This window comes from Mytilus galloprovincialis, chromosome 2 (genome assembly GCF_965363235.1).
Source record: "Mytilus galloprovincialis chromosome 2, xbMytGall1.hap1.1, whole genome shotgun sequence".
Classification (NCBI taxonomy): Eukaryota; Metazoa; Mollusca; class Bivalvia; order Mytilida; family Mytilidae; genus Mytilus; species Mytilus galloprovincialis.
This window is the reverse complement of record NC_134839.1, coordinates 72,745,512-72,755,946: the sequence shown is the minus strand read 5'-3', so window position 1 is coordinate 72,755,946 and position 10,435 is coordinate 72,745,512.

Sequence of the window (10,435 nt, the reverse complement as noted above, 5' to 3'; positions counted from 1 at the left end):
AAAAAATCCTAGGAAAGTTGGACTTTGCAAATTCTAAGGAATCCAAAGTTGTTATTACTTAAAAATGTAAATTTTGATAAATATTTACCAAAAACCCAGTGACTTCACTGTTCTCACTACTGTTGACAAGGATGCAGTAATGTCTTTCTCTTTCAGGACTACATGAAGACGGGGCATGGACACCACCTCTTTCTTCCTATACATATCATATATGGTCCTCTTTACTACATTCCGGTTAAAGTCGTCCAGCTTCCAAGGCTTTGGACCAGGCTTCTGTACTGATGACTTGTGCACTTCCTTAACTACATTCTGCACTGGATCCAAAGCCTCGATCTTCCTCTTCAAAGTACTGAGGCTTATTCCTGAAAATAGAGAGAAATTATTCAGAAATATAAACATTCATTTGTTTTGTGTTAAGTGTGTACACTTTAATAATCAACAAAATATGAGATAATGAGAGTATTAATCTTTTCAGGAGATTTTATAATTGTATATAATGAACACATTTTCTAGTACATTTTTATTTTGTAAAGTACTGGTTTGTGTGAAGCTGTGAGTGTCACTGTATTGTTTTATTGAACTTTTTTAATCTTGAAGTTATGCATGTGTAAATAATTTTGATTGAATGTGATGACTTAAATGTTCTTCTGTTTTTAACGTTTCCTGAGATAATTTCAAATCTTATTTTCATGAAACTTTGGAAAATTGTTTATATATATATATTAAAACAGGCTCCTTTAATTTAAAAATTCAAGATCTTACTATTCTGAGTTATAGGATTTTATAAATTAAGAATAGGGGGATTTCAAGTTTTATAACTATAACTCATAAAAAACAGTCAGTAACTAAAGTTAAATTTTCAGACAATGAACAACAAATTGCATTAATCAGTTTTCATGTAAGTCAAGAATTCAGATTTGCCAGTGTTTTACCATAAATATTTACACTACCTGTTGCCTTCACCATGCGTGACCAAGGATCACTCAAACACCATGGCTTTCCAATCTTCTTTTCCATAGTGAAAAATTTAAACATTTTTTCAAGGAGGTGTGAAACCTGCAAAAATCAATGGGAAATATCATTTTTAATTTGGACAATTTCTGTTGTTATATTATAAAGCTTTCTGAATTGAGTGTTTTTCAATAAATTATGTGAAAAAGTTTTAACTGGAAGTGTACAGTTTATATTTTCTTCATTATTATTAACAATTTATTTTAACCAGATCATGATAATTACTTAATTGTTCATGCTTGTTGTTAGATTGCTGGCTTAATAACATTTATCCTATACCACAAATTTATATGAAATAAGTAGTATAATTTTTAAACTACCTTGTATCTGATGTGGATATAATCTTTATTTTGTATATATCTTAATATTATATATGTTATTATTATTGATGTCATCAGAGCTAACGTTGTGACAATACATGTAAATCCGACATAAAATTAATTTTCCATTCCATTATATTTCTATTCAATAAATTTATAACAGTTTTTAATCAATTGTGTAGCATTTACTTGTTATTATTCTGGTGATGCTTTACTTGAGGCTATTTATAATTGTTGCATGGCTTAGAAAATTTAGCATTGAAAAATGTTAATATTGTAACCAACAATTTGACCAATTAATGGGAGATAAATCTATTTCTTGTAGGGATTATCTCCCTTAGTACAAAATTCCTTGAAGGAATTCTGTTTTTTATATAAATTGAATTTGAGTGCACAATGGATGGAATAATTTGTCAAGACACATTTGCATAACTGTTTTTGAATTTTAGGACAGTGTGAGTTTTTATTTCTAAAAATAAAATCTGGGCCGACACATATTTCTAGCATTAAAAATCCATTGTTACAGAATTAACTTGTATTTTTAGTCTGATGTTAGTAATTTCTTTTCCCTGACACATTTTCCTATGAATTGAAGTCCATCATTAATTTTCCTAGATAAAAGCATCCATGTCCTTTTTTTTTATAGGAAAAGATTAATAATGATTCAAATCATTTAGTACATATACACAATTGAAATTTTAATGTTATGTTTTAATATTGAATAAGAGTTGTGTATTTATAATTTTCTTGAAATGGATGTTCTAGAAAATTTTATCAATGTCAATTATATTCTTAAAACATTCATGTCCTTTATTTTAAAAGGACAATTTTGATAAAACAAATTATTTACATGTAAACAATGACAATTCAATTTTATGTTTTATAATTAGAGTTGTGCATTATAAATACTAATGGAATTCATATCCCCACACTAATTTTTCCTAATAATTTCCATGTCATTTATTATCCTAGTTAAAAAAGTCCATGCCTTTTATTTTAAAAGATAAATTTAAATGTTGTTTCTATATTGTTTTAGATTTGTGTACAAATATTTTTTTTAAATGTATGTCTCCAGACTAATTTTCTTTAAAATGACATCATGTCATTAGCATTCCTAGCTTATAATGTCCATATCCTTTTTTTATGGAAAAAATAAATGAAACTTTCAAAATATGCTTATTTTGATAATAACTATAATTATAAATTGAAATTACTAGAAAAACAAACAATAGTACAATTTTTCCAAGGATAGTAAGTGCCAGAGTGACACATGTTTTACTTGTTATGGACTTCCACTCCTAGTAAAATAATGGTCAAAGACTATAGTAACAAGGATAAAAAGTTGGGCAGAAAATTTACTGTTAAATAATTCAATATTCAATTATTTCTTAATTCATAGTCAGGTTGAGATGTGAATAATGTCCAACTCACAAATGAGTAGGTTCTAATTTATGTTATCTTATTGTAAAATAAAGGCATGTCTCTGTGCGAACAATTTCCTCTATTTTTTTACCCATATTATTGCACTTACAGGTATCTGGCAGTCTTGTATAAAATTTTAGGCCAAATCATGCACTATATTTTTCTCAGGAAAAATGGACCATGCGGTGTTGTTGGTTTATTTGGTGTTTTTCACACTTCCTGTTATCTCTATTGATATATGTTGTAGAGACGATAATTGGTGCATCTAATCTACTCCCAAGTGCAAATGCAAAATGATGATTTCAATAATTTAGAATTAGGATCTATCAGTGATTAGAACTTTATGCAGTTGATAGTGAAAGCATGATTGATGAATGTTGTGTCCAATTCGCCGTTTCAGAATCTAATGCATTCTGGGTAATATTTCCAAAACTAAGCGTACACCAAAACGTTGTGATTGGTTCAAAACGTGATAAACAATAGAAATTCAACCAATGACGTAACGTTATTTCCATTTTGGTGTACGAACAATGAGATTACCCATAGTCCTCTAGATTCTGAAAAGGCGAATTTTCATTTCTTGGTATACATATATCAGGGGCAGATCCAGCCATTTAAAATAAAAGGTTGTGGTGTCCCGACTATAGATCCCATATGAATGCATTGATTGTCCAAAAAAAGGGGAAACCAACCCCCTTCCCCACTGGATCAGCCAATGAATATATATAATTCTCTATTCTTTATTTTGTTAGTAGTGGCGGTGGGGGTCAGAATGGGGACATATATTTGGAAATCCCACCCCTGTACCCCTTTCTCCTGGGTTGGAATTTCCCTTTAAAAAATGGCTGGATCTAGCCTGTACTGGGTATTTTTTTCTATAATATTTATATATTTTTTTCCCAATTATTCTGTATTCTGTAATGTCTGGAACCATGTGCAAAGATTCATGGGTTTTTTATTTGCATGTTCAAGACAAAACTGCAGTAGACGGGGAAGAAAAGTTTGATATATGAAGGGAAAAGCTGTGAATGGTGTTTTCTGAATTGCATGGGTAATCACTGTACAGTATTTTTGACTTGATATATAAAAAGGGACAACTCAATAACACAACTTGACAACTGAAAACAGATGATATTCCCCAAAGGCATTGTCAGTGATTCACATGAGTTTCAAAAAACATCATTCTTGTTTTACACACAGGTTGTTATACCTCAACACTCTTGATCGTAGTTCTAACTTTCTTTCTTCCCATGGCATATAAATCAATCTCTACAGTAATAAAATTAACGGTACCAATTTTTCTTGCACCAGATGCGCATTTCGACAATACATGTCTCTTCAGTGATGCTCATGGCCAAAATATTTGCAATCCAAAGTATATATAAAAGATGAAGAGCTATAATCCAAAAGATCCAAAAAGTATAGCCAAATCCGTGAAAGGAATCAGAGCTTTGCATGAGGGAGATACATTCCTTAATTTATAGTAATTTCTAATATTTTGTAACAGCAAATTTTAATAACACAATAAATCCGTATTTTCATACCAGTACCGAAGTACTGGCTACTGGGCTGGTGATACCCTCGGGGACTAATAGTCCACCAGCAGAAAAAAAAATAAGAAGAAGAAAAACAATAGGTCTTTCCACAGAAAAGTGGAAAGACCTAATAAAGTTATTGAAAAATTTAAACGATGATGTGTCACTAGTCATCGCAGTTTTGTATGTGTCATGAAGGAAAACCATGATCATAACTTACATATACATATCGCTTTTAGTGATCGGAATATGGAGAGAATGGTCATTTTTGGTCAGCATGCTCTTCGACATCTGGTTATGGAACCCGGGATCGAAGACCAGAATGCGCAGGTACATGCAATGGTGACAGTCTAGATAATGCTGTCTTCCTCATAGTAAGTGTTAACAGAATTATTATTACATACGCTTCTACCATTGAAGCTTTGTTATCGAGGTTCAACTTTCTGTCCAAATTTCAAAGAACATAATTATGTACAAAAAGAATAAAAACGGACTTAAATTTTGATTTGAGATTTAGTTTCAACTGACACCAAACGTTTTATGTTTAACAAGTCCATATGTCTTTTGAATTGATAACAATGTCAGGATGAAACTTTGGTAAATAGTCATTTTATTTACAGATATTAGGATACACTTGAGCTGTTTGTTCTCTTTTCAAACACAATTTACCTGATTAATAACAATCTATGATAATAACTATTCAAATACAGATATACTTTGCATAAAATCATGTGATTCTGTAATATGAGCAATGGATAGGAATAAAATGAGACAATAGTATATATGAAGTGGTATGATTTACAAAAGTAATTTGTAGATGAAATATACATCAAATCATTTACAGTATCGTTGTTATGATCTACAACACTTTTGACAGTCTCCGTCTAGTTTATAGAAAAAGAAATAACGATTCATACAAACAAATTTAAAGAAAAATGTAAAAGGTAGAAATTATAAATATTTCTTTTTCAGTTTGTTGTGATTCATATGGTAGTTGCAGTGAGTACGCTAGAATACACGGATGCCGTGCAACGAACTATGTTATAAGAGATCATTGTAAAACAACATGCGGATTTTGTAATTAGTTGATGTATTTCTCAAATTAAACCAATTTATAAAACATGCATTTGTAATGAGCTCTCTTTATTATAATAATACTATACAATCAATTTTACGGGGCTTCGTTCATGATTGAATCATTAAGTTCGAATCATGCTCGTGCGGCTGCACGAAACCCTAATCATAGCTGACTAGGATTGTCAGTTTTTCTACCGAATGTCGGTGGTTTTGTCCGGGCACTCGCGCTCCGCTTAGAGTAGAGATTGAGTGTCCTCATACAGTTGCATTTTAGAATTGACCTGTTGTAAAAAAAACTGAAGTCACCTAAAGCTTGCATATATATATATATAGCATTCAAAGTAAGATTTTTGATTAATACTTGAACGAGTAACTCACAACCTCTTTAGAGAGGCAGTGTAATGATATGCATAAATGGATATTTGGGGTGTGTGTAAATAACAAACAGCAATACGACAGACGACACCCATAATTAATATGCTGTGGATTCATCTATTTTCAATTTTCGTAGATTGTAGATATTTGGTTATGAGGTTTTGCCATTATCTGCATACAATGCCTTTAGAAAATTTGCAATTCGTTTAACATTTAAGTTTTTTGTTCTCATGTACCCAAGAAATCCTAGAAAATTGGTATCCAACGATAATAATTTTGATTCCAGATTCAGCTAGGTTCACACTGTCGATCAGACCAACTCGATCAATCTCGATCAAGGCAGATTAAGCCATCGGAAGACTAGTCTGACTCAATCGACAAGAATAATTGGAGTGGTTTATCCTGGTCGTCATCGATCTGACTTTCTACTCGAGAGAATTTTTGTCATGTCAAAAGCATTCCGTTAAGGATCGACAAGCCAGTCACTCGAGAAAAGATAGACAATTCGTCGAGTAGCGGTTGAATTAACCGGGAAAGGATCGTGAAGAGATCGGGTTTGGTCGGAAGACAACTATTTTCCGATCAATACTCGATCATCTCGACCTTTGCTCGAATAATGTACGATTATTTCCCGATCAACGCCAACCTGTTTGATATGTGGTCCAGATTAACTAGACCAATGACCGATCGCTTCATGATTATTTTTTTTTTTAATTCCAGATCAACTCGACTAATACCCAATCTCTACGCGATTATATTTGATCACTCTTCGATCTCAACTCGGCCATACACGAGTTCACATGACTGCTATTAAATTATAATCTTGATGCTTTTGATAACTATCTACACAATTCTCTAAAAGTGTGTGCAGATAGAATTCTTGGTCGGACCTGTCTACTTCTACCCGACTACTATCCGACTGTACACGACCTATTCTCGACCATTCACGATTCCTAAACAATTCCATCACGGCTCAACCCCGACCACAAATCAACTATACTCGATCTCAGTCTGTATGAAGTAAAATCACAAAAATACGGAAAAATCAAAACGAAACGTCCCTAATCAAATGACTAAATCAAAAGTACTAGAGACTTGCAAGAGCGCAACAAAGATAACCCAAATGGTATTGAAAACTTCTTAAGAGTAAAGTAAGACGCTGGTATGTTATGGGAGTTTTTACTTTTCTTGACAATGACACAACAAAATGAAATTTGTCACTGGATTAGTATTAATGTCAGATAGCAATTAACATAAATTTTATCCTTCTCCTTGCTTTCTAACATGCAAATCAAACCAACTTTTTGTGTCATATATGTGCATATCAATGTAATAATTTTTGTCGAAAGATTTGATATTAAGTAGTTTAAATAGTTAAATATATTTCATTTTGGTGTATCCATGGCAAAAACCTGCTTGTTTTTGATAAAAAAAAATATTGCAAAAAATGGAAATTTATATGTCACGTATTTCCCCAAAATTTGTCCAAAAATAGATTTTCAAGCACATGGACTGATATTTTGAGAATTCAAATAAAAACCATTAGTCTTTCATCTCATTTTTGGGTGAAATTGGGTCAAAAAGTTCGTGTGAAAAAAAAGTGTTTTTAAACATTCGACCGTACCGCGACATATAGTTAATTTCTGTGTCATTTTGGCGTCCTGTGGGAGTTGTCTCATTACCAATTATATCACATCTTCGTATTTTCATACTACAAAAGTTGTTTGAGGCAGTCAAATAAACAGCCCTTTAAAACAGGTAAAATATAATCATGATATTCTTAGAAACTAACTTTGAAGGCTAAATTATATGGAAAGCCAACGGGGTCAAAATTCTTAATTCGTAACTTGTAACTGTGTAGTTTCTTAATTGTTAATTCGTAAATTGTTAATTTGTAACTTGTTACTGTGAAATTCATAATGCTTAATTCGTAAATTGTCAATTTGTATCTTGCACCTTTGTAGTTTCAACATTCTTAATCGGAAAATTGTCAGTTTGTTACTTGTAACTGTGCAATTTCATAATGCTTCATTCGTAAATTGTCAATTTGTAACTTGTAGATTTCAAAATTCTTTACTGGTAAATTGTCTTTTTGTATATTGATGTTTTGTAACTTGTAACATGTGACTTGTCGATTCGTGAATTGTCGATGTGTGAAATCTCGAAGTGTTAAATGTCATCGTTGTATTATGCTAACGATCATTATGACGACAAATGGCGCTCAGCTTCTTCTTCTGTGTATAAGCCTTCTGTAAGTAGGAGCACCGCCATATGGAATATATACCAAAGGAGTTTAAATCAATTATGTACAGCGCATACATATAAAAGATAACAAATAGATAAATAAATTGTTTGTTTTATATGGCATGTTTGTTTACTGTACTGGTCACCAAACCTGCAATGAGGTGTGCCACTTCCTTTATTAAGGTATATAGATGTGTCGCTGGAACTGGCTTCCTTATCAACTTCGCAAATATATTACTGTCACTTGGCAAGAAATTTCTACTTAATATTTAACCGGGTCAAAACAAGACTAAAAACATTAAATATAAGACGGTGCTGGAAAAATACTAATATTGTTCTGGGCCCGCAAATTTTGAACTCAATGTATAATGGCAGAAATGGTTTGACAACCATCATTCATTAATATTATAATCTCAATAAAATTTCAGAAAGAATGTAATTATATAATGATATGTTTTGATACAAGAAACAGTCTTTATTTATTTGGCTCCTGAGTAATGAACATAAATCAGGAATCTGATGTACAGTAGTTGTCGTTTGTTTATGTAATTTATACGTGTTTATCGTTTCTTGTTTTTTTTATATAGATTAGACTGTTGGTTTTCCCGTTTGCATGAATGGTTTTACACTAGTAATTTTGGGGCCCTTTATAGCTTGTTGCTCGGTGTGAGCCCTCCGTGTTGAAGGCCGTATCTTGACCTATAATGGGTTACTTTTATAAATTGTTATTTGGATGGAGAGTTGTCTCATTGGCGCTCATACCACACCTTCCTATATCTATAAACAAAAGTTTAATGATATCATATATCAGTGACAATGTGGGGACGTGGGGCATGTGAGCGCGCTCACTAAGGTTCTTTAATGTTATTTCTCCACGAAAATATTTGCACATTATTTGGGGTTTGGCCAAAGGAGTATGTATATGGTCATTTTTAGAGTAAAATGATAGCCTGGGATCCTGGCTGACAGCTCGACAGAAGAGCCAGGCGGAATACAACCTGGTTTGTCAATAGGATATTAGGATTACATGTATATTGTTACGAATTCATTGCAAAGGATTTTTTATTTTATATTTGACATGCAAATTTTTAAAAAAATAGGTATATTGATTAACATCGTGAATCATTTCAGTTAATTAACGATTGACAACATGTTAGATTTAGTCAGGTTGCCGGGCTATAAGGAGGTGTGGCACAAGGTGGGGTTCATATCGGGATTATGGGATTCAGCAGCTTTTGAGATCGAGGGACTCGTGAATGTTTTGGTCTTTTTGGTTGTACATTTTTAATGTACACTACTTAGAATTTACTCACGTTTTTTTTGGTACATTTCTACCCTCGTATATATCAGTACTGTTCGGCAAGACAGAAAACTTGTAATGTTATACTTTTTGTTTATTCAGTACTGTTTTTGACAGTACTGTTTCAGTACTGATTTTGACAGTACTGTTTCAGTACTGATTTTGACAGTACTGTTTCAGTACTGATTTTGACAGTACTGTTTCAGTACTAATTTCGTCAGTACTGATTTTTACAGTACTGTTTCAGTTCTGATTTTGTCAGTACTGTTTCAGTTCTGATTTTGTCAGTACTGTTTCAGTACTGATTTTTACAGTACTGTTTCAGCGCTGATTTCGTCAGTACTGTTTCATTATAACACTAATTAAATCAGTACTGTATCTGTAGGGAATTTTTCATTACTGTTAAACATATAAACATGTACCTGCTCTTTTCAGTGCATTTATTAATAGATCACTGTGTTCATAAAAAAAAGATGTCCTCGCTTTAAGTACGTAAATGTGCATCTTTTTGAAGGTTTTTGTTTGTTTCTTTTTCAGGTAAAATTTAGTTTATTTACCTTAAAATTAGTTACAATGGTTACAGTTGAATGCATACATTGATGCCTATTTAAAAGGTCTTTTGTTGTTTTGTATATTTGGGGTGAGTTAATTGTTCTCTTTGGACACTTATCTCATTTCCATTCATTTTCTATATCGTGACATGTTGATGTTTTCGTTATGTTTTTTTTTTTACTTTAACTTTTTTTTTTAATATTCTGGCTTTATGTCATATTTATTGTCAGACTTGGATCTTGTGTGGTTATTTTATAAGGTTTATGTTTTTAGTAAGATCTTATTAATATTTCTATTTGACAATACCATTTTACATGCATTTGTATCTTGCTTGAGTCAAATCAGAACATATTGAACAAGAATTGAACATTGAAACTCGGTATATTACTTTTGAGATGGATGGTTGGATGGATGTTATGCGATCCAGTGGCAAGTTGAGTGCAGGAAGAGGACATGATACTCAGATATAAATACAATGTAATTAACATATTTTGTACAGAACTAGACCAATAATGCACTGAGCTACTTTTTTAACATGCTAGTTCACCACAAGGAGAGAATCTACTATAGGACATGTCCCTCTACATGACAAGGTACCT